This window comes from Typopeltis vanoorti, chromosome 21 (assembly GCF_054136105.1).
Source record: "Typopeltis vanoorti isolate ZY-2024b chromosome 21, IOZ_Tvanoo_1.0, whole genome shotgun sequence".
NCBI lineage: Eukaryota > Metazoa > Arthropoda > Arachnida > Uropygi > Thelyphonidae > Typopeltis > Typopeltis vanoorti.
The window spans coordinates 86,972,288-86,999,959 of NC_143569.1; positions in this window are offsets into that span (position 1 = coordinate 86,972,288).

Genomic DNA, 27,672 nt, shown 5'->3' on the forward strand with positions numbered 1-27,672 from the left:
GATTACAAATGCCTCAAATGTGGGCAAAACCACCCCACAGCAACCTGCTCAAAACTCAGGACCTCACCAGCCAAATGCGCGAACTGCGGGGGCCCCCACCCGGCAAACTACAGAGGCTGCTGTCACTACCCTAAGAATAAAACAGACAACAAAAGGAAACAGATCTCTGAACTCTGCCCACAGGCACCTGAGTTGACTGCTCCCCAGTTGCCTGACACGCAACAAAAGACAACAAAATACCAGCTCTCACAACTGGAAAATACCAACAGTCTGGAAAGCCACCGTCGAAGCAGGACATATGCCGAAGTAGCCCGCTCATCCAAATATATCCAGCAGGACCAAATTCTTCCAAACATGACAACAGTCATCACAGCCTCATTGGCAAACATGCTTCAAGACTTCAGTAAGTCAAACCCTTCACCAAACTCCACAAAAAGATTTCTAAAAGAAACTCAAACCATATTATCAATGCTTGTTAATGAATAAAACTAGATTACTGCCAGACTCCCTACAGATCGCCGCTTGGAACGCCAATGGCCTAAAAAACAAGACTCTGGAACTTCAAGAATTCTCTCACAGATACAACCCTGACGTCATCCTAATTAATGAAACTCATCTAAGACCTGCAGACAATCCAAAACTGAGAGGCTACACACTATACAAAAACGACCGACTGGACAACAGAGGTGGTGGTACAGCCATATTTATCAGGAACTGCATCAGGCACAATGGAATACTCACCCCCCCAACCTCCAACCTAGAACTCACCGGTGTCGAAGTCCATACAAATTCAACTGGAAGACTTAAAATCTACGCCGCCTACAACTCCCCTGCTAAGACCTTGCTATTTTCTGACTTGAATCCTGTACTAGGCACAAATGAATCCATCATCGTCGCTGGGGACTTCAACTCCAAACATCCCTCCTGGAACAGCAGAACCACAAATAAAAATGGCCGTATCCTCTTCAGCTACACAGGCTTAAACAAAGCTTTCGTAACAGGACCCAGTGAACCAACCCACCACAGCCCAACTGGCACAGCCGACATCCTAGACATCGCCATTCTACACAACATCAAATACCAGCACAGCATTCAAGCACTGAATGAATTATCATCAGACCACAACCCAATCCTACTTCACTTAGGGAACAAAGATCAGTCACCTCCCCCCCAAACCTCCATCATCTGGGAGAAACTCAAGAAAGTGCTACCAGAACACATTGGTCCAGTTCCCCATATAAAAGCCAAGGGAGAAATAGACACGGCAATAAAGAACCTCACCAATCAAATCAATAAAGCCATAACAGCAGCCACAGTATTCACGATTACCCACAAACAAAATCGCCTCCCGGAAGAAATAATGGACTTAATAAGGGAAAAAAACAGACAAAGAAAAAGATATCACAACACTCGTGCTCCCCAGGACAAAACAGCCCTCAACAGATTAAACAAATCTGTCCGAGAAGCTCTCCAGAACCACAGGAACCAACAATGGGACAACAAGCTCACCTCCATCTCCACAGCAGATCATTCTATACGGAAATTCCTAAACAACCTCAGGATCAAGCGCAAATCCCTCCCCTCTCTGCAAGCAGAACAGCACCTTGCATACACAGATGCTGACAAAGCCGAAGCCATAGCAAGAAACCTAGAGAAACAATGCAGTCCTGCATATGATAACCTAAACATCAGCCACGTATACAAGATCCATCGTAAAGTCAGGTTAACAGTAAATCGTTCCGATGTTAATCCAAGTCCTATAATGCCTACCTCACCTACCGAAATAATTGGCATCATCAACCATCTCAAGATCAAAAAAGACCCAGGTTCGGATGGCATCACTAACCAAGTCATCTAGGCACTACCACGCAAAGCCATAGCACATCTGGCAAACATCATAAACTCCATCCTCAAATGGCAGCACTTCCCCCAGTCATGGAAAATAGCTGACATCATCCCAATTCACAAACCAGGCAAAGACCCACACCTACCTGAAAATTACCGTCCCGTCAGCCTGCTATCCAATTTAGGGAAAATAGCTGAGAAAATCATCCTCATCAGACTCCAAGATCATGTCAACCAATTAAATATCATTCCAGAAGAACAATTCGGCTTCCATCAAAATCACAGCACCACCCATCAAATCCATAGACTGGTAGAATACATCACCACAGGATTCAATTGGAATCAACACACTGGAGCTGTCTTCCTAGACATCTCAAAGGCCTTCGATAAGATCTGGCACCAAGGCCTCCTCTACAAACTTATCATCGCTAACCTTCCACTAAACATGATACACCTGATCAAATCATACCTCTCCAACAGGAGGATGCAAGTCAAAATCAATGAATCAGTCTCAACTCAACGGAAAATCCTCGCTGGAGTTCCTCAAGGATCACTGCTAGCCCCGATCCTGTTCAACATCTATATGGCAGACATCCTTCAAAATCCTCTCACAACCACCATCGCCCTTTATGCTGATGACACGGCTATTCTAGCCAGATCTCGTCAACCACTTCTCGTCACCAAAAAACTACAAGACACCATCCTGAATCTAGAAAAATGGTTTAAAGACTGGCGACTACAATTAAACCCCCAGAAAAGTACAACGATACTCTTCACAAGAAGACGAGCATCCCCCAAAGGAGATCTCACCCTGTTCAACTCTAAAATTCCCTGGAAAACTGAAGCAAAATACTTAAGAATACTTCTCGATAAGCGATTATGCTTCAACAGCCACATCAAGAGCATATGCACCAAAGCTTCAAAAGTTATCGCCCAGCTATACCCCTTGATCAACAGAAACAGTAAACTAAGCTCAACAAATAAAATACTACTGTACAAGACAGTGATCCGTCCCACAGTCATATACGCCTCCCCAGCCTGGAGCCATACCTCCAAGACAAACATCCTCAAGCTACAAAGACTACAGAACAAATGCCTGTGAATGATTCTGGACGCCCCGTGGTTCATCAGGAACGCCCAGATCCACAGGGACATTAATATCCCCTACATCTCTCCACTACTACGCTCCCTAGCAGAAAAATTCTTTATGAAGACATCTATCCATCCATCCAAACCAACTGATACAACAAGCCGGAAACTATGACGGTAATGACTACTGGAAACATAAAAGACCGAAAGCCATCCTAACACCCAACGACGAATAACCACTTCTGCCCACTCAGGGCGAGATAAAATAGCTCACAAATCTCTCCCATCACTGCTCCCGAAACAGACAACAGGGAATATGAAAAGCGTCAAGCTTCACCGTCTGCGCCATATATGTCCTGCGTCCTGCGTCCTGTCTTTCTCTTGTTCCAAAAACTGATCTATATCTATATTTGTTCTGGGTGTTTATCGGAACATTCAGCTCCCATCGTATACAGAATAGCAACTAAATGATTAAAAACAAAGATATGCCATCTTGTCAAATGTAAATTATTTTACAAAAAAAAAAAAAAAGCGAAAAAACGGCTACAACCATAACATATCTCTTTGACCTACGAGGTTAATTTCTCTCCCTCTCTTTGTGTGGGGGGAGGGGGGGTTGAGCGCGCACCATATCTCTTTGGCTTATCTACGAGGTTAATTTCTCTCCCTCTCTCTCTATCTCTCTCTTGGTGTGTGGGGGGAGGGGGGGGGTTGAGCGCGCACATATCAGAAAAATAATTTTCAATAATTTATTTTTTTTAATCATTTGCAGTTTTATTGGTATCATTTAAAAAGCATTGAAAGCCTATAAACCAATGATCTTTTGGTTCCGTAATCGTTTTGAGTTTTTAATCCTGCAACTGAGTTATTACTGTATCTCGGATAATAATAATATAGTAGATCAGGAGCCGTTGTAGTTATCTGTACTCTCTCCTCGCTACCTTCAAAATCCTCGCAGTCCAGTACTTAGCTATCATTAAGGGTTAACAGTGGAGACAAGCTGTCCACCGATTTCCAAAATTGAAATCGGTGGACAGTTCCACAAAAGTTGCCCAAGAGCTACTTTTGTGGAATAAGGCATTACGGAACTCATTTATTTACCATTATCTTAATAAATGGTATTACACATAGTGTCTTCGATTCCTTGTCAAATACTTCAATTCCTTGTCGCCACACTTGATTGGCCTTTATTATAATTTTCATATTACATTGGTGTTCAATGTAATGGAAGCCTGCTACATGCTAAAAACCATGGTAAAAAGTTGAAAATCAAATTAAAATGCAGTATAATCCCGATTATCCGACTCGGAATCGACTGGTAGTCGAATAAACGAAAGCGTCCAGAATATGGACATATCGGATCCTGGATGAAAGAAAAGCAAATTAAATGGAAGCCCAGTACAAGCTTGAAATATCGTTGATTAATACAGGAACCATTACACAGCAAATGAATGAGCATACAATAGGGCGATCACAAAAGTTTATTTTAGTCAAATAGTCTCGTGTAGTAACCCTACGTATAAGGCAAGCAATATTTTATACACTATGAAAACTCCCACGTGGTCTGACGTTGTTGTGAGTAGTGACCTCTATCGGTGATCGGTAATGCATTTATGCAATTATCAGAGAACTACATAATGAACGGGTTTATTTTTCAATTAAGAATTAAGAAAAGAATATATGAAAAATATAATGCATCGGCCAGAGAAGCTCAAATGGCAGCGAATAGGGAATCTAATTACAGTGCGTGATAATATATGTGTGTTAAGCACACACATATGTTAAGAATGTGTTGAATATCCACGCTTTTTGTTAGGAGTTATCAAGCATTAAGGACACGCATTTCTGTGAACGATGGGCGTAGCTGAATAAACTCAATTTATACAAACAACACGAACACACACTTATAGAAATAAAAATGAAACACTTCATCCAATGCTGCTAAACATGAGAGATCATTTGACCTGACGAGTGGATTAATGATTGCAGGTTACATTTTTTTTTCTTAAATTTACTGAGTAAAGGGGGAGTTAAATCTCAGAATTTAGTTGACTTAAGTGCAAAAATTAGAACTTTCTCAAGGGATATTAATTGTCGGTCACACATGTTTACTTTTTAACTCGAAACAGGTACACTTACAATAAAAGCATTTGTCGCAGATGTGTTATTTATCACCCAAGAGTTGATTGCTTTGCTTACGTGTTTCGTGCATGAACTGTCACATTCAAGAACACGAGGAATGGCGTGACTCACTGTACTTAGAAAGAAACGTAATGTAAACATCGAAACATTAAGTAAAAAAAAAAAAAAAACATTACAAATAGAGGAATAGTGGTGAGCCTGTGTTCATTGTTATGGTCTGACAACTTCTAGACAGGATGTGGAGTAATTTTAAAAATGGAACGGAAATCAATGCACACTCGTATTTCCTGCAATACTCCAGGCTATATAAATGTTACATATTTTTATTAGTAGTTATTACTTCTCTTAAATAAAAGTTTGCAAAACAAATGGAACGGATAATTACACGAAAAGAAGAATCGATGACATCGATCGGAGGCAGAACTACAAGTTAACCTTGAACTAACGAGAAAATAATTTCGCAAATATGCCCACCATGTACTATGCTTTTCAAATGATTACGATATTTTTGTTTTTTCTTGTTTCTTATATTTTTTTAAGTGGGCTCCGCTGATATCATATCGTAATCAGATATTTTCCAGAGTCGGCAGTAATTCTGTTCACTCTGGGTGGCATCCAAAGAAACATGCAGACTTCAAAAGAGATTTATCGCAATGTTAGGAAATTTTCCATAACGTCAATGGTAAACGAATGCATCAGCCAAATCATAATGCGTCGAGGCAGTTAGTACAAGCTAAAATAAAATGATTTTTCCGGCAATTTTCATTACAAACAATTGAAAATTGCGATTATGCAAATAGACTCTGCAAGTTGGAATATACGAATAAAAATGAATTCTTGATGTGGTTTTCATTCTTTCCGGCAGACGGCGACACTGACTTGACTGATAAGGCACTTAAAAATAATCTTTTGGAGAAGATAAGAAATGTTTGCCCACATTTCATTGCAGACGGTTGTCTATAGTGCGGAAAACCAAAAACTTCTTGGTGCAGATGCTTTTAATGTGCTTTGGAGAGAACACGGTGAATATTTAGACCAATCTTCTGTTGGCATGCTGCTTTTATATTTCTCTATGAAAAGCGGAAGCACATTAAAATTTATTCGTTTAACCTTTCGCCTCTTAATCCTGTTTCCTTTATTTTTCCTTGAGTCTCATTTAATTTCACGAAAGAAAAATCACTTTTCTGGGTCAATAATCAAGTATTTCGGGAATCGGTAAAAGGAAAAGTTCTCTTTCCGAAAAATTGAAATGCGCTTGCTTATGCAATCCCACTTTCATGAAATTTTCGACGATCCTTCTCAGATTACCAAAATTCACACTTAACGCTATTAAACACACACACACACACACACACATATATATATATATGTATTTTATTAAATATATTGAACATATCGAATATATATATATATATATATATATATATATATATATATATATATATATATATATATATATATATATATATATATATATATATATATATATATATATATATATATATATATATATTCGATATATTCGATATATTCAATAAAATATATTCAATAATATATATTCGATATATTCAATAATATTCAATAATATATTTATTAAATAACGAAATTGTTTACTGAATAACAATTTGTAACAATTGAGAGAGTTAGCATTTCAGAAATTTCAAATAATTGTTCTTAAAAGAACTGGGCGATGGACTGAGTCCTTGACTCTTTATCCCGTCATCTGAATGAAGAAAATCTGTGTGGATGGAGTGTTATTGAGCTAAAAAGCCCTAGTCATGGCTGGGTAACGGCAATAGCCGAGCCTCAGTTAAAACTTCATTGGCTACAGCATTGCCATTTGTTACCCTGGAAGTCCTAAAAAGGACTTTCTGATAAAATTATCAAATAATTGTACTTCATAATAAAAATAAAATAAAAATTTGATAATAGATTCAATAAGGTGTTGGAAATTTAAATAGTTTTTTTTAAATGTTTAAGAAAAATTTAAAATTAAACTCATAATTTTGGTTCTATATAAATGTTACACTTTTATTAGAGGTTATTACTTTTTTTGAATAAAAGTTTGCAAAACAAATTAAATATAATTATGCGAAAAAAAGAATCGATGGCATCAGTCACGAACATAAGCCAAACTTGAGCATAAGCGCCCTCACGATTGATAACTTTACATCAATTTTCACATCAACAATGTTGACAAGAATTATTCCAGTTACATTGCCGAAAGGTTATAAAACTGTAGTATGTGAATATCGTTGCGGCTTTATTTATTTCAGGCATTTTTTTAGATTTTTTAAATAATTTTTCATATAATCTACAAATATATATATATATATATATATATATGCTTGCTATGTATGATGAAAAATCCGAGTCTGCGACGAAGTGACACTTCCGTATATTAGGCTGTCACTGAAGTTGGTAAGCTTCTAGAAAAATTCCACACTTTATAATATGAATTGGAAAAATTTTACTTTCGGCTGAAGGAACAATTCTGATAATAAGTGTGATTTTGAATAAAAATGACTGCCCACATTTTCAGAATATACTAAAGCTGTAAATTCGTTAACTATAACCATAATGTTCATTTTTTTGTTTGTACAATTAACAAAAAAAAAAAAAATCATGACGTTGTCTTTTCCGTTAACTCCTGCCTCGTGGCACTTTTTTCTGTAGAAAGGGGCTTTATGTTCAAGACGGTGATGGTATCTCTATTCGCTGAGATGTTTTGTTGCCATTTCGCCAACTTTTCTGAAGGATTTCTTCCAAAGAAGGCTAACCTCTCCAAGTTTGCAAAGGGGGCCTCCACCAGGATGTAGCAAATAAGCGACAAAGCCATGGTTGTCACGGTATGAGCAAGGAATTCGTATATCTGGAAAAAAAATAAATAAATAAAGAGAACTATAATAATTTAATTCCTTAGTTTTGGGTTTCTATACCAAATTGCATTACAAGGTTGAACCCGAATTCATAACACAGAATAGGTAATAACAATGAAAAATATTACTCGAAAGAAATACCTTTTTATTTTACCTTTAAGAGTTTCGGATAGTGTTCGATTTAAATATAGGATGGCAACGTTTTATTAAAATTAAAATTAAAGACTAGCTTCTTAGCCTTCGTAGACATGCCGTTGATGCCTCTGTTAAATGTTACATTATGTTCTGCTTCTTGACTCGAGTCAAAAAATTCACTTTCCTACATCTCTCTCTTGCTCTCTCCGGTTTCTACTTTTTAACCAACATCACCATCTTTAACGACAATCTCACATCCCCATCTTACTCAACTCCTCAAGATTCCCAGAACGACAGTAACAGCTCTGCAATAATTGTATTCTGTTCATTCAACTTTATACCTTACATCTCTGTTGTCTTGTTGTCTTCTTGGATCACAATTTGCATCGAAGGTACTCACCTATGATCATCAAGAGTATACGTTTCTTTTCCTGTCTGTTCTTTTGGAAAATACGACGCTCCTAACTTCTCTTCTCATCTACTTACGCCTTTTTATGTCATTCGCGTTTTACTTATGATTTATGTGCGAAACCACTACCTCTGTTTACAGCTAATTCATCGTTGTTTCTAGCTGAGTATCCAGTCCAAATTTCGTTTTTCTCTCACCTCACTGATGTCCCTTAATTTCGGTTCTTTTGTGGTCACCACTTCAGTAGTTTTCTCCCCACTCCCAACATTGTGAAAAATATAAAAAAAACACACACACATACCCTTGATTTGTTCTTGTGGCCAATCACCTCTCACTCTTCAATCTCTACTTCCATCTTAAATATTCCACAGATCACGCTTCAATCTCATGAAATTCTCTTCTGATATAAAAGCAATATACTTAGTAGTTTTGGCAATGATTAGTTTAACTTCTTTAAGGTGACATTTATCGCTCAATTAATATCGTAAAGAACTTATTTAAGCATAAAGAAGATCGTAGCACTTACCAAGTTATATTTGCTGTGCACCACCCTTTCTCTTAATTGACCATATCTCGACCACAAGACATGACCATGAACTAAATAAGCCAAGAAAGACAGTCGACTAAGTGGAACAAAAGCCTCCAAAGATAAGATACTTTGTATTATGCCTATAGGAAAATATCAATAAATTAAAATTAATATTAACAATATATATTAATAATAAAAAAAAATTGATTATATATATATAAAAAGAAACAAACCTCCTTGATTAGTCACGCAGGCAAACGTCACCCACCCTACTACTGCTGCCCAAGCCATCCGGTGAATAGAAGCATAAATTGCACTAACCAGAGGAGACGGAAGATTTCCTCTGTACGTTTCATATGGCCCATAGAGAACAGAGAAGGCCACGGTAATCGCAAGACACCATCCAATGATGCGTGGGAGCTGAAGGGAAAAATGAAATTGATATTATATGCTTTATTGCTGTGTATCAGTACAGCACATAAATGTAATCTTTCATTTCAGGTTAGTCTATGTCATTGGTCGTGAACCTTTTTGAACCAAAGAGCCATTCCACCAAAAAAAATTAATTAAAACAAAATTTTGGGAGCCGCAACTTCAATTAGATTTTTCCCGGTGACTCAAAGTTGCAGTTAGTTCAAACTTAGGTAAGTTTGTTTTTAATTCTGTACTTCCAGGTATCAAATACCACTTTTATGTTTGTATATAAATTTTTTATATGTTCGATAAATAAAACCAGATTACGTTTGATTAAGTTTTTAATCACAAAACATGTTTAATGTTTTGTGACTAAATATTATATTAAGTATAATTTTGCAAAAAAAGTCAGAATTTGTATTGCAAAAAGAATTAGTCCCAACAAAAATACAATATTATGAATATTTTAAATTAAGGGGATATAAAATCCACATTGTTTTAAGTAACAATATTATGTATTTATTATGTATTTTAATAGATATTTGATTGTTTTAATTTAAAATTCACTAATGAGACGTTTAATTTTGCATCTTCTCAGCCAATTTACTTAAATCTGGGTTGTATGTCGTGCGCTTCAATAGTAATTCGGCTTTCAAACTTTCATCAGCCAATTTGTTCCTATACTTATTTTTAATGTAATTCATTGAAGAGAAAAATTGTTCGCAATTGTACGTTGAACCGAAAAGAGTCAAAACCCCAAAAGCAAAAGTCGCCTGGCATTTGAATAATTAGCTGGGAAAGAATTCCAACATTTAAATATAATTTCCTGTGGTGATTCTTCCATAGTTTGCTCATTTTCTTCAATTTGTGCTACCATTTCCTGAAGTTTTTGTACCCAGATGATTTTATTCTGAATTTCCAGAAGCTCCATTTGTAGTTCTGCCATTGATATTCCAGGAAAAGCTTCAAAATCTATTAATTTTAAATTGCAATTTAACGGATGTAATATAAATTTTATCATCTCCTGGTGGTTTTTTAAAATCCTGAAATCTGCTTTTAAATGAATGTAAAATTACAGTAATCATTTCAGCGAATATTTTGCAATCAACGTTTTCTTGATTTAAATTCAATCTATAATTTTTTAGATTTTCAAAATATATAAATTTTTCTTCAGTAACATCTTCGAAAAACACTCTTAGTTTCTGTTCAAAGATAAAGACTTCCTCTAGTAATTGTAAGGCCGTGTTTCCCTTCCCTTGAAACTTCAAATTTAGCTTATTAAAATGTTCTGCCATATCAAGCAAAACGCAAAAATTTTGTATTCATTCTGGATTACTGGGAAGTTCCACATGATTTACGTTATAATTTTTAGTGGTTAAGAAAACTGTTATTTCTTTTAAGCACTGAAAAAAAAACGGTTTAATGCTTTTCCTCTTGATAACCATCGTGCAGATGTAAATATCACTAAATCTTTATGATGACTACCTGGTTCCTCTAAAAATATGTCAAAAAGTCTGTGATTCAACGCCTGAAATCGGATGAAATTGATCATTGGCACAACAACATCCATCACTCTTTTTAGTTGTGGTAATAATCCCAAAGAATCTGCAACTAAAGCTTCTTGATGCAAAATGCAATGAAATGAAATAACTCCATGTAGAATATGAGTTTAGAATAATTTAACAAACCCCTTATTTTTTCGCAATCATAGAAGACGCACCATCGGTCGCAATGCATACTATATTATTAATAGTTATATTTTTATTCTGTAAACTTGTTAGAAAATTTTCTATCTTGACCCGTAGTGTGTCCTTACGTGTTAGCAGATTAAGAAGTTCTTCTCGAATACCGGAAGATGTGATCTATTTAACCATCACGCAGCATTGTGCCATATCGGAAATATCATTTGATTCATCAACCCCAAGAGATATAAAATCGGCAGAATTAATATCCATAATTTGCATATTTGAAACTTCTGCAGAAATTGGCACAATCCGTTCCTTGACAGTTCTAGCCGAAAAAGGTAAATCTTTCATTTTTTTACGTATCTCGTCCTTACGCCATCGGTAAAGGGTTTTGTCGCTTTTGCTATTTCAAGGGATGACAAAAAAACTTGCTTCAGTAGTATTCGACGAAGATTTCGTCCAAGTGGACAAATTTCTTTGCTGAAGCAATGTTTTCTTTTGTAGCTGTTTTTCTCTTATCACCCTCAGGATATTTTTTACTGAAGTCTAAATGTTTTCCTCGAAAATGGCGTTCGACATTACTTGATTTGTTATTTTGAAGTCGTAGATGGCAAATTAAACATTGTGGATTTCCATTTACTTCTTTAAATGCAAATTTCCCTATCCACATTTTATTGAATCCTTTGTTTTCTTCGATTATTTTTCTTTTTCTGGAACTTATATTAGGAGGGTTATTATCACAAATTTACCTGCAAGTAAAAACACAAATTGAACATAATAACATAATAAAATTAATTTGTGCATAATACCCCTGACACTAAATTAAACACCAGTTTAGTACCACAATAAATAAGTGAACTAACAGAATATTTATTTTGACAGTTAAAATCCGTTATGTATCTAAAAACCTGATCAATTAGTTCAAATTTTCGCCGTGGCGCTAGTTACCTTAGGCAGGGTTAACATTTAGCGTTATTTCAAATGTAACGTAGTTGTTCATCTCATAAAATTTCATGCGTAATACACGTCACATGCATAGTATCTAGCGCCACGAACAGGCCGTATCAAAAAACAAGATTTAGTTGTTTGTATTAATTATGTATCTTTTAATTCAATATAAAAGGGCCGCACTTCGTTCAGCCAAGAGACGCATGCGGCTCCGGAGCCGCTGGTTCCTGACCCCTTGTCTATGTTATTCATTTCTCTGTCCATTTTAACACTTTTTTTTTTTTTTACATTACAGCGCCGTATTTCCCCTATGGGCGACTTTTCGAACTTTTTTTCTATTTCGCGGGATTCTTCTTCTTCTTACCCTACCAAATTTATTAACGTAATGCTCTGAATAGGGAAAGATTTAATTATGGCCACCACTCTTTCACATAAGTCTAAAAATTCTAGTTAAAGGAATAAATCTAAACAAAGAAATGTATTTTACATTTCATAATTTACCAAGAATTTTGCAATCACGCTTATAAACTACATTCGGTAGCAACGAAAATCGAACAAATGAAATACTGTTAAATTTTTGTTAAGTTTGCAAATGTTTTTGCTTTCAAGTTGTAGATCTCAAATTGTATCAGCGTTAAAAGGTATCAGTTCAATTTTACTTTGTAGCAGTATTTCCCACCGTTTTTTGGATCACGGCCCACCTCAACGCCTCAAAGATTTTGACGTCCCCCCCCCTCTCGCCGACAATGGTAAGTGTTTTGAGTATATCAGTGATAAGGTGACGAATGCTACATCATTTTCTAATTTCCCCAAAAAAATATTCAAATTTCCCCCCTGTGAGACACGTTGAGTAACACTGCTTTGCAGTAAACTGTAGTTACTTTAATTTTAAAAACAATCTGTTTCTTATTGATAAGTTTATATAGTTCAATAAACAGGTAAAATGATGATGACAAATAATTTAACTAAAATTTTATTTAAAATAAACTAGAGACTAAATAAAATATTAAATCTTTTGATATTTGAATTGAAACCATGATAAATAATATATATAAATTACTATTAAAGGTTGAAAATCCATTATCATTAATTCGGAGAATGGAGGATCGGGAATGAATTAATCGACCGTGAGATGCGGTGATTGATTCATTAATGCCCTTGGGGGTGATGGATAGCAACGCAAAGCTGTACCAATGAAGTTTAACTGAGGTTCGGCTGTTGCTCTTACCCACTTGGGCGATGAGTTTTTGAGTTCGCTCTCTTAGGGTTTTTGCCTTAAGGGAGCACTTTGAGTCTCCGGGGAAGGTGTTCTCCGGCACGGCCCGCTGAGGGGCTTTGTCGGTGAATTATTTTCCTCGGAATTTGAGCGGTTCTGCTCAGTGGTCGGGGAGCCCGTCACTGAGTGGAACCAACGCTGAGATTAGGACGGTCTTTCGCCCACTATGGAGTGGCCTAGAGATCGTCCGTATTTTTGAGATTTCACCTTTACTTACATAGTCGGTGATTGATTCATTCAATCCAATACCCTTGGAGGGTAATGATTAGCAATGCTGTAGCTAATGAAGCTCTAACTGAGGCTCGGCTATTGCTGTTACCCTCCTGCCATGATCAGAGCTTTAATAATAGCTCAATAACCTTATCCCTACACTGTCCGCTACAGATAACGGGGAATATGAAAAGCATTCTTGCTTCGCCCCTTTAAGCCCAGTCCTTATAAGGACTATCATTAATTCGCAACATGTGTGCACCACAAGATAAAATAAATCTAAGCAAATTAAATGGGGCAGTAAGAGATGCACTCAAAGCCCATAGAGACCAAGTATGGGATGAAAAGTTATCCTCCATTTCACCTACTGATCACTCCATCTGGGGACTACTGAAAAATATCAAAAACAAAGACAGATCCCTTCCCCCAATATTCTCTGACCAGGGCCTTGCTCACACAGATGTAGACAAAGCAGAAGTTATAGCACACAACTTAGAGGAGCAATGCAGGCCTTCGTATGGAAACCTTGACTTTGACCACATATATAGGATTCACAGCAAGGTCAGACACTCACTCAAACTTCCTATCTCCAGCACTGACCATATTGCACCCACATCACCTGCTGAGATATATGACATTATTAAAAAATTAAAGAACAAAAAAGCTCCTGGGCCAGACGGCATTAATAATCGGGTGATTAAACTTCTGCCCCGAAAAGCAGTAGTGCACCTGACCAGTATAATAAATGCAATTTTAAGATTTCACTATTTTCCTTCCACCTGGAAACTAGCTAACGTAATTCCTATACATAAGCCAGGCAAAGACCCACACCTACCGCAAAATTATCGTCCAATCAGTCTCATCTTCAATCTGGGTAAGGTTGCGGAGAAGGTCATCCTCTCACGACCCAAACCTCAGTAAATGACCTAAACATCCTCCCTAAAGAACAATTTGGGTTTAGGCAACACCATAGTACTACCTAGCAAATCCACAGAATTGTGGAATACATCACAACCTGCTACAACTGGCGCCAGTGCACAGGAGCTCTTTTCCTAGACTTATCCAAAGCATTTGACAAAATCTGGCATTTTGGACTCCTGCACAAACTTATCTCAGCTGGTACCTAACTAAACATGGTTCATTTAATCCATTCATATCTTCAGAATAGATCAATGCAAGTAAAAATCAACGGTTCTACATCCTCCCAGCGCCACATCTTTGCTGGAGTGCCGCAGGGATCTCTACTGGCTCCATTGCTGTTTTCCATTGCTCCATTGTGAGACATCCCACACAATCGATGACTTCCATTTTGGCCCTGTATGCGGACGATTCGGCAATACTAACCAGATTTCTCAAACCCCATTACCAGAAAGTTTCAAGAAAACATTCTAAAGCTGGAGGGTTGGTTCTCTAAGTGGATATTGCAAGTCAACCCCCAGAAAAGCTCAGCCGTTCTTTTCTCAAAAAGGCCAATGTCTCCTGTAGGAGATGTGTTACTATTCAATACTAAAATTCCCTGGCAGACAGAAACAAATTACCTGGGTGTAATTCTCGACAAAAAGCTATCTTTCAGTCAGCACACTAAGTCTGCGTGCACAAGGCCATCTAAAGCCATAGCTCAGATCTATCCGCTAATTAGTAGAAATAGCAAGCTCAGCAACAGAATCAAATTGCAACTATACTAGATGACGATTCGTCCTATAATCACCTATGCCTCTCCGTCCTAGAGCCACACCTCAAACGCTAACATTATCAAAATACAGCGAGTGCAGAACAAGTGCTTGAGAATGATTGTGAACGCCCCATGGTATGTTAGAAACAATCAACTCCACAGACACACAAATATTCCCTATATTTTCTTTTCTACAATCCTTAGCATCCAAGTTTTTCCTAAAGACGTCCACACATCCCAACGATTTGGTTCAGCAAGCTGCAGCACACGAGGCAACGGACATATTCAAATATAGAAGACCCAAAGCTATATTAGCCTCCTTTAGTGATGCATAATCTCCATGCCCTTTCAGGGCGAGCAATCTGCTCATAAATTTTACCTTCACTGTAACCACAACAGATAGCGGGGAATATGAAAAGCATCTTGCTTCACCCCTAAAGTCATAAATGTCAATTGTCAATCATTAATTGCAGGAGAGTGAGTTAATCGACTGTGAGATGCGGTGATTGATACCCGTGGAGGATAATGAATGGCAATGCTGTACCAATGAAGTTTAACTAAGGTTCGACTGTTGCTGTTACCCCCCTTGGGCACAGAGTTTCGAGAGTTTCAGTTCGCTCTCTTAAGGTTTTTGCCTTAAGGGAGCAATTTGAGACTCCGGGAAAAGTGTTCTCCGGCACGGCCCCTGAGGGGATTTGTCGGTGAATGCTTTTCTTCGTAATTTGAGCGGTTCTGCTCGGTGGTGGGGGAGCCCGTCACTGAGTGGAACCAACGCTGAGATATGGACGGTCTTTCGCCCACTATGGAGTGGCCTAGAGATCGTCCGAATTTTTTGAATTCACCTTTACTTAAACATCGGTGATTAATGGATTTCAATGCTGTAGCCAATGAAGTTCTAACTGAGGCTCGGCTATTGCTGTTACCTTCCTGCCATGATCAGAGCTTTAATAGCTCAATAACACCTTATCCCTACACTGTTCTCTACAGATAACGGGGAAGATGAAAGCATTCTTGCTTCGCCCCTTTAAGCCAGTTCCTTATAAGGATAAGGATCATTAATTCCATTATAGAGGAATTGTGACTTTAGTTTTGTACGTCATACTTGCTGCAGACGAGTTTCAAAGATCTCGCCATTTTATGTTAGTGCTTTTATTCTAAAAATTCAAAGTTTTGCGAAAATACTGGCCAAACTACAACTGCTCGGTAAACGTTTCTTTTTTAAGTTTCTGACACGTCACATTGACAGACATGGAAAAACAAATAGATTAGACGTATAATTCACAATATACGAATTCCCGATTGTGAATTCCCGCGTGGTTAACGGAGTGGTTTTGTGCTTCGCAACCATATGCCTGGGGAAAGAGTCCTAGCTTCGATTCCGGTCAACGACATGAGGAGCTTAAGGATCTTCCTCAGCCAAAGCCAAGTTAGCGGGACTTGGGTGACAACAGGGTTTTTTCCGCCAGTTTATCTGGGGTTTTTCATCCCGCAAGCAGGCAAACCGTACCCGTGAACACACAGACTACAGTCATAAAAAATACTGCAAGGAAGGCAACGGGAAACCACCTTGCGTCACTATCTCCCCACTAATTAGCTGCAACCCTCTCAAAGAGAGGAAGCCACAGGATCAGATCAGATCGTGAATTCATCAGACTAGGCGAGCTGCTTAATAACAACTAGCCTGGAAATGGGAAATTTTAGGATACGTTTCTACCCGCAAGCTTCACAGGTGATGACACCGATAAAATAGAGGATCAGTTGGACTTGGTGATCTCTACTCCCTCAGATTTCGAAGAGGTCCGCGCACAAAAGAAGCGCAAAATAACCGTAGAACCGCTCAAAGATAAAGAAATGGAACAAGACGGTCCAGTTTCGGACTGCACTGCTTCTTCCAAATAAAACGTGCTTCCGATCATACTAAGAGGAAAAACACCGATGGTCAGCTCTAAGATCTTCTACGTCCTGTTTACAAATTGATTAAACAAAGGCCAAAAACGTGGATGAGGGTATTAAGATACAACCCGCCACGCTGACAGATTATAGAAACTTAACAAAGGAAATGGACGTCAGAGGTATTCAGTATCATACTTTCACTCAGTTCAGAAAAAAATTTAAAAGTGGTCCTCTGTGGCGACTCTGAAGAGATAGCTGTTGATCTTAACTTACAAGAACTGTCTCCTGTAAAGGTCAGCAGAATGTATAGATCTGACAAGACACCTATGCCGTTAGTCCTTGTAGAGATCCACAACATATACAAAAAAAATTTACAACTTAAAATCAATCTGCAGGCTCATCATCACACCAGAGCCACTCCGGAAAAGGGCATCTTCTGGGCAATGCCACAGGTACCAAAAGTTTGGCCACGCCCAAAATCTGTGTAAAGCTGAGTTTACATGTCTGAAATGTGGAGATAGCCACCCAACCAATATCTGTACAAAGTCGGAAACCACCCCGGCTAAATGTGCCAACTGCGGTGGCCACCATCCAGTCGATTATAAGGGATGTACTCAACGCCCGAAGAACATACGGTTAGAGACAGTGTTAAATCCTGAATGAAAGAGAATTTATTCTAAATTATTTCATTCAGATTTAAAAAGTAACAAATTTCCAGGATATTTGAACATTAGTAAAATTAAAGTTGATTGTGAATTATCGATAAAGTTCATAACTTAAATATTTTCCTTATGCCTTTACTGTTACTAGTTCTTGTGAGGTTATCAGAACTTGAAAATGTGTAAGGATTATATTAGTATGAGAATATCTGAGTCATACTATTAGCGAACTAAGCAGATTAGGAATGAAGGCCTGAGGCAGTCACGTACAAAAGGACTGAATTGCACACGGAAGTTACCTGTAAACACGCTAGGAAGAGTGACGGCACTGGGTGCAAGAAAATTTAGGTGCCGAGAGAATAAAACGTGACGTAAGAGAGAGAACATCGTGACAAAGATATATAGAGCTGAGCAACGCAAACTGGAGGCTTTTTTTCTCCCGTTGTGCTGCTCATCTACTTCCGAAATTCCCGAGGACGGTGGTAGGAGCTCGATCGAAGCGGACGATGTCGCTTAGTAGCACGGTGGTCAAGCAGAAATCCAATTCGAGTACAGACCTCGGTTCTGCGGAGAATACAGCGTAGACCGAGAAGTTATGCGGAACTACTTGATCCGATCGCGGCAGACCAGATTTGCCCACACTGATGGAACTGATGTCGTGACCGAACCCCCAAGTCCGTTTTATTAGGAAGGGTTATACAGACATAGGATCAACGAGACCCAGACATCCTTCAGACGATTAAGGAGGAAGCCAAGGAATTCCAGAATCCCCGGTAAAGTAGAATCTTATTCGATTTATTTGTGTACTGAGAGGAGTAATAAGACTCTAAGAAAAGAACTGATTCGTTACAAAAATTATAGCGCCTGATAGGACTTTAGAAATCTAGAATCTTAACGGGGAACCATAAAGTTCTAGGATTGGGAATTGTGTTAAATGAATTATATCATGTGTAGTCTGATTGTTCTGAGAATTGTTGAACGAATAGAAATGTTAAGCAATTAGAAGGAGCTTAAACTTAGCTTTATATGAAATAAAGACTTGTGTAATGAGATGTTAAGAATGACCTGGAGATGTTTTGTTAACTAACGTTAGCCTGCATGATTGCTTTAGTTTTTAACCAAATAATTGTTGTTATTTGTATCTTACTTAGTTGAATGAATAAATCCATTTTTTGTTAATCAAATAGCCTGCCTGATCTTGCTCTCAATGCACCGCTCATGAAAATTTGAATCTGTACGGAGTTAACGTTTAAAGACAGCTACGACTGCAGAGAAAATTAAGATTGATATGATATCATAGTTTAGTACAGAAAATATCGATTTAAGGAACAGTGTGCATTTCTGATTGCTAGATCCTTGACGATGAAATTTCCTTTTGTCTAGAATATTGGATGGCGCAGCATGATCAAATAAATTTTTCCTAAATTTGAAGAAGGATTAGCACCAGAATTGAAACAAAGGAATTGGCTCTTGCCATAGGCAATCCCTTTGTCAGCTAATTTTTGCACACTCTATCAGTAAATTAAGTGGTGGCCAAGCGTTGATTGCACAATAGAAAAAAATTAATTAATAGTTAAAAAACATCATATAGAAGAACTATAAGTAAATTAAAGCAAAAGAGGAGGCTCAACGGTCACAATCAGAGGCCTTCAAGAATAGCGTATACCAAAGACGAACAAGATTTTATGCAGATGTGGCCCGCTCAAACATGTCAACACCAGAACAGAATCAGCAAGCAGCACCTACTAACCTGACCGCTATTATTACTGTCTCTCTAGCAAACATGCTACAACACTTCAGCATGTCAAAACCCTTCAGCAACCTCCACTAAAAGATTTCTTCGTGAAACGCAGGTCATCCTCACAGCACTCATAAATGAATTAGAACAAACTTATTCCAGCTTCTCTTCAGATCGTTGCATGGAATGCAAATAGCCTCAAACACAAAATTCTGGAGCTCCAAGATTTTGCATACAGTTATCAACCTAGATGTTATATGAATTAGTGAATCACACCTAAGACCCTCAGATAACCCTAAAATAAGGGGTTACCGCCTATACAGAAACGACAGATTGGTCTACAGAGGTCGCGGCACTGCCATCTTCATTAAAAATTACATCAAGTACAATTCTGTGAACAACCCTCCAACCACTAATCTTGAGATCACGGGCGTGGAGGTGTTCACCAGCTTGGCTGGCAGACTAAAAATCTGCTCTGCTTACAACCCACCTTTAAAAACTCTACTGCGCTCTGATCTAAATGCCATCTTCGGCATTAAAGAGTCCAAATCCGGAGACTTAAACGCCACGCGCCCTGCTTGAAACTGCAGAACCACCAACAAGAATGTCTGCATCCTTTCCAATTACATAGGATCGACCTATACTGTTGCAGCAGGCCCCCACCGAACCAACTCATCTCAGTACGTTTGCCACTGCTGACATCCTGGATATAGCTATCCTGCAAAATATTAAACTTCTGTACAGCCTAAAATCGTTCAGCGAGTTGTCATCTAATCATAACCCAATTCTGCTACAGCTGAGAAAACAAGAATACCTGTCTCCTCCCTCTCACTCATTCATATCGTGGAAAAATTGTCAAAAGTACTCAGGGAATTACATTGGACCTGTTCCTCATATACGTTCAAAAGAAGATGTTGAAACCGCACTCACAAGACTCACCCAACAAATTAACTCCGCTATAATGGCCGCCACCTCATACAAATCTTTCCCCAAGCCTGATCGTCTGCCTAAAGACATTATGAACTTGATCAGGGAAAAACATAGGGCAAGGAAAAGACTTCAAAATACCAGCGCACCACAAGACAAAACAGTTCTTAACAGACCAAATTGGGCAATTAGAGATGCACTCAAAGCTGGCAGAGATCAACTATGGGAAGAACAGTTAGCTTCTATCTCACCTACTGGTCACTCTTCCCCCTATACTTTCCGACCAGGGCCTGGCTCACAGACGTAGAAAAGGCAGAAACCATAGCAAACATTTTAGGAGAGCAGTGTAAACCTTCATATGAAACGTTAGACTACAATCACTTACATAAAATTCACAGACAGGTCAGACACTCATTAAAACCCCCCGATACCGGTTCTGACCATATTGCACCCACATCACCAGCTGAAATATATGATAGCATAACACATTTAAAGAACAAAAAAGCTTCTGGTCTAGATGGCATCACAAATAAAGTGATCAAGCTGCTGCCGCGAAAAGCTGTAGTGCACCTGACCATAATCATAAATGCAATCTTGAGGTTTCACTATTTTCCTACCATTTGGAAACTGGCTGATGTAATGTAATTCCAATACATAAGCCAGCAAGGACCCACACCTGCCTCAAAATTATCGTCCAATCGGTCCCATCGCCAACCTCGCCATAGTGCTACCCAACAAATCCTCAGAATAGTTGAATATATTACCACGAGCTACAACAGGCGTCAATACACTGGAACTGTTTTCTTCATTTATCCAAAGCATTTGACAAAAAATAGCACTTCGGATTGATACATAAACTTATCTCAGCTGGTATCTCACTGAAAATGGTACACCTAATTAGATCATATCTAGAATAGAAGCATGCAAGTCAAGATAAATGGTACTACCTTATCTCAGCGACATATCTTGGCCGGAGTACCAGAGGGAACCCTACTGGCTCCATTACTGTTCTCTATATACGTCAGACATTCCGCACAATCCATTGTCATCCATGATGGCCCTATATGCGGATGATACAGCATTATTATCTAGATCTATTCGACTACAACTTGTTACTAGAAAGCTTCAAGAAAACCTTCTAAAGTTAGACAAATTGTTATCCAAATAGAGACTACAAGTAAATTCCCAAAAGAGTTCAGCCATTCTCTTCACGAAATGATCGATATCTCCTGCAGAAGACGTCTTACAGTTCAATACTAAAATCCCTTGGCAGACAGAGACAAAATACCTTGGTGTCGTGCTCGACAAAAAATCAACTTTTAACCAGCACATCAAGACTACGTGTGCAAAGGCTTTTATACCAGCTGATGATTCCTCCCATAGTCACTTACGCCTCTCTAGCTTGGAATCATACCACCAATACTAATATCCTCAAATTGCAACGTGTACAAAATACGTGCTTACGAATGATTCTAAACGCTCCATGATTCGTCAAAACTAAGCCACTTCACCGAGATACAAATATTCCATATATTTTCTCTTTCCTACAATCTTTAGCAACAATGTTTTTCCTAAAAATGTCCATACACCCCAACGTCCAGTTCAGCAACTGTAGCCTACGATGCAAGGGATGTATTTAAACATAAAAGACCAAAAGCCATTTTTATTTCCTCTAGCGATACATAATTTCCATGCCCTTTCATGGCAAGCAAATCGCTCATAAAATTTTTCTCCCACTGTAGCCCTTAAGGATAGCGGAGAATATGAAAAGCATCTTGCTTCACCCCTAAAGTCATTAATGATTTCAAATGTCATTAATTCTAATTAAGATGATGTCTGAATCGTAGGAATTTTGGAGTCATTCAGGATTATAATTGTGATTACAATGTGACTGATTTTATAAAGTAGCGATGCGGTTTTTCTCGTGATTGTGCAATAGTTTCTGCAGGATTAAATTGTGAGTCGTATTATACGTGCAGATAAGGAAAACGTTTCTAATCTCAACAAATAACAACACTCATAGACATGGAAAAACTAATAGATGAAACGAAATTCGAAGATGTATATCGGGAGTTCATCAGATTAGGGGAGGCACTTAATAATAGAGCATCCGTAGATCAATCGGTATAGACGAAGCCCTTTGGTCAGAAAGACCTAGGTGACTTGAGACCATCAGTGACTTGAGGAACCTTTATCTAGTCTCTTTCGACAAAAGGTGAGTTAGCCGGTCTCATTAGGAGGTAGAGGATCTTTTCACCAGGAAACTCGGGTTTTTCTTTACCCAAAACAGGCAAGCCGTCCCTGTGAACACACGCATCTACAGACATAGGATATATCATGAAGCATAGGGCCAACCACCTTATCGTGGAGTACGGTTGCGGTTACAAGAATAAGATACCAGGACACTTAAAAGATAGAAGAGGAGGAGTAAGGAAGAATGAACTTAACAATAACTGTCCACAAAAAATAAAACGGCATGCGACATTTCCTCCCACAGTTGCCACAGCAGACAGTCTGAAAGACCAAACCAACGACAACATGATCGTACTAAAGAACAGACAACAGCGCTCAGACCAGTCACCAAACCCTGAGGATGCGGCAAAATTCCAAACCAATGTCCATCTTATATCGGATACAAGTGACACACATGAGGATTTCCAAATAGTCAAAAATAAAAAAAAAAGAATATCTCTATTACCAAAAACACACCAAACCAGTGGAAATGAAGACTGATAATGATACAAACTCAAAATAAAGAATACCCGCAGTCATCCCAAGAGATAAGCATCACTGGACATCCGTTGTCACTTCACACCGAACATTAAAATAACATTTACGAAAGCCACCAACACAGAAGAAGGAGTTCGGATCCAACCAATAACTTCCATCCATTACAGAAAACTAACCAAGTTACGGGATAATAGCAACCTACCCTACCACACATTTTTCCTCAATAGTGAGAAGAGTCTTAAAGTTGTGCTCAGAGAGGTAACAATCAATTACAATAGATGAAATCACATCAGACCTCCAAAACAGAGCTTTCAGACCTGTTACGGTCAGCGGCATGCACAGAGCCGACAAAATACCATACTCCCTTAGTACTGGTAGAAATCAATAAAGACCAGAAACACATCTACGATCTCCAAACTATCTGCGATTTAGACATGAAGACTTCATTATTAAAACACAAGTCAATGACTACACAATGTAATCGCTGCAAAACGTTTGGCCATGCACAACGCAACAACACTCTTGCAAAGCAGATTACCGATGCGTTAAATGTGATGGCGAACATGCAATGATTGAATGCCAAAATTCACGCACACAACCAGCAAAGTGTGCAAATTGCTGAGGCCCTCACCCCACAAACTACAGGCTGTACGGCAATCCCAGAGAACCAAAAGACTCAACCTCAGATCAGTAAACATCCACAATAACAAAGAACCACCATACAAGCCACGACCTCCACAACAAGTAAAAAATCTCATGCAGTGGAAGCCACCCTTAGACCAACTTACCCCCAAGATCCATACCACGATAAAGCCACCCCAAAAATTCCAGTAAATCTGACCTGTCAAATTTAAAAAGCTGCATTGGAACAATGATATCAGAACTTCATCAACCCTCCCCCCCCCCTCAAGAAGCCAAGGACATCATCCTTAGGCATACTCAGTTACTATTCTCTGCAATCCTCAATGGATAAACACAACAGAAAACCTACCTCACTACAGATTGTCACCTGGAACGCAAATGGAATAACAAACAAATCCCAGAACTACGGGAATTCACAGCAGAGACCTAAGCTGATATTCTCCTCATCAACGAAACACATCTGCGCCCAAGTGACAAATCAAAAATCAACAACTATATCACCTACCGTACGGACGGATTCTATGTAAGAGGCGGTGGCACAGCCAAATAGGAATAAAACACAATGAATTCGCTAAGCCCCAAACTAAACACATTGAAACAAAGGAAGCGAAGTCCACCTGGAAAACTCAAACAGTCCCAAGATATTTGCAGCCTGCAAGCCCCCAAATAAAAAAAAAAAAACTTCTAAAATCACACCTGGAAGAACTACTGAACACAGGTGGAGCATAGTCGGAGATCTTAATGCCAAACACCTAACCAGTAGTACACTAGAAATTACTAGTGTTCTGTAGTATCACAGACGTCTTTCTAATTTCAAAACCAGGAAAAAATACACAGTTTTCACAGATCTATCGAGCGATCAGTCTACTTTCAGGCTTACGCAAGATAGCCGAACGCGCTATACTTGCACGGATTCAAGAGGCAGAAGCACATAACCACGTTATACCAGACAAGCAATTCGGCTTTAGAAAACAGCACTCCACAACTCAATAAATCTACAGAATCATAGAACACATTACCCAAGGATACGAATAGCACCAGCACTCTGACACAGTCTTCCTGGACATAACTCAGATATTCGACATTATGGATTAATTTTCAAGCTACACCAAGTAGGAATCACATTACCACTAGTTCTACTGATCAAATCATATCTGAGCAACAAACAAATTTAGGATTAAAATTAATGGAATTAGATCCACTGAAAGAAGAATCATGGCTGGAATCCCCAAAGGCTCTTTTATTGTATCCCCTATTCTTCTCCATATACATGGTACATCTCCCCAAGTTGTGCCATGTATATGGCACAACTTGCGGAGATGTGCCATATACATGCATCCATCAACGATGATAGGAATCAACGAACTAGAGAATTGATACAGCAAATGGCGCATCTCAATTAACCCAGAAAATTGCTCCGCAGTACTATTCACCAGACGGAAGGCAGAATCGAATACAACCAAACAAATGTTCGGAAAAATCATCCCTTGGCACAACTCAGCCAAATATCTAGGAGTTCAGCTTAATAAAAGCCTAAACTTCAAGATGCACATCGACAGTGTGTCTACTAAAGCCAACCACACCATAGCACAGCTGTATCCACTCCTGAATAGGAACAGACTTCTAAACATAAACAACAATATTCTCTTCTGCAAATCAGTGATAAGACCTCAACTGAACTACGCCTCACCAGCCTGGGGAGGCGTAGTTCAGTTGAGGACTGAGACTCACGACCGAAAGAAACATCCAAAGACTACAAATGATCCAGAACAAATGCCTAGGAATGGCGATAAATGCTCCCTGGTTCATCAGAAACCTTCAGATACACCGAGACGCTAACCTGCCAAACTTCAAGACGCACATGATAGGCATTGCAGAAAATGTCTTCACAGTCACGGACAATCAACCAAATCAGCTAATTCGACAAGCAGCTGATTACAAACCCCCAGACCGCTTGAAACATAGAAGATCGAAATCGAACCAAAAGAAAAATGCTCACAAAGAGCGAGTAAAATCCCACACTCAACCCTCCTCACCCACAGTCAAGAACTGAGATAAAGGGATGAATAGTCAAGGACTCTGTCTATCATCCTAAGAAGTTCACAGTCATTAATTCTTTATTGTTTCTACTTTTAAGGAATAATTGCTACGATGACTGTAGAAAATAATCTGCTGACATATAATACTATGCGTTGAACATATCATTTAAATATAGGCAACCATAGAAACACGAAATAGCTCCTGTACAACGAAACTTCCAGAGTGCAGCTCTCCACAAAAGTCCGTAATGTTTCAATAAAGTTCTTTCGAAATTGTGCGTTAGTAACTGAAACCGACACACACAAAGTCGAACAACAACAACAAGAAAGGTAGACGCGGTCAAAACTGCAAAGCGAACATCGAATCTAAGAAAACTGTATAAATTTCCTTAGATTCACTTCTCTTCACTCTCTATTAGTTTAAGACTCTATTTATTTTGTTTATGGCTTAGTACAGTCCCCGTAGCTCACTCAATGTCAACGAAGCTCTTCAGTTGTTGGGAGTTAACTCATCTAGGAAGCAAAGAAACTTTTCTCCAGGTTTTCCGGAAGGAATGTGAGTTAGCTAATCTTATACAGCTGTGAAGGGATTTTTATATCAGAAACTCAGGTTTCTCAAGCAGAAGAAGGCAAACCTGCTGGGTTAACACATGCAGTTTAATGTACAAAGAACAAAATAAAATTAGACATAAGGTTGACTATTTTATCCTAAATATCCACTATTTTATCATTAATTTAGTTTCTTTTTTCTTTTTTTTTTTCATTTCAAATTCTAAAATAAAGTGTTTATCAATAAATGAAGGACAGGCATGATGATTGTCCTAAAACGGACTGGTTAGATGGGTGAAGCAAAAATGCTTTTCATATTCCCCGTTATCTGTAGAAGTCAATGTAAGGGTAGGGTGATATTGAGGTATATAAAGCTCTGATCACGACAGGAGGGTAATAGCAATAGCCGAGCCTCAGTTAGAACTTCATTGGCTACAGCATTGCCATCCATTACCCTCCCAGGGTACCAATTTTAGTCGCCTCGTACGACATGCACGAGTTACATTGGGGCTGATACGTAAGTAAAGCCCTGTATAAAAATTAGAACGATCCCTAGACTACCCAATAGTGGCCGAAAGATCGTCGAACCGAACTCAGAGTTGTCTCCACTCACTAACGCCCCCCACCACAGAGCAGAACCTCTCATATTCCAGGAAAAAGCGTCCATCGACGAGGCCCCTCACGGGACACGCTGGAGAACACCCTCCCCAGAGACTCAAAATGCTCTCTCTCAGGGCAAAACCCCCCGAAATCAAGCCCCCCCTCACCGGGAGCAAAATTTCCTAAAAAACTTGACAGAGCGAAACTCTCGATACTCAGCGCCCATTTTAGTCGCCTCTTACGACATGCTTGGATTTGCATTGGCCTTTTTTTTTTCCCGGCCACCAACGGGGAATAAATGAAAGATTGAAATCAAACAAATGTCTAATCTAAAATAAAATTTAAAAAAAAATTGTGTTATTGCACCTTTTATTGTACTTCTGTTCAATCAATAATAATTGGAATAGTTTTAATATAATAGTAATTGAAATATATAACACAACATTATTACAGAAGCAAATATTGTCATAGGCTCAAGAAATTCTACTGAATACAAACAGTACGAAAATCAATCCCTGCACAGCTACTTTTTACATAAGAATATGGTTTAAATGTTTCGAAATTAAATGTTTATAATTAAACTTACTGTATTTAGTTTGATGTTCTTATGTGTATGCAAAAAGTAGCCTAATAACAATCCCATGACGTACGGTCCCACCTGA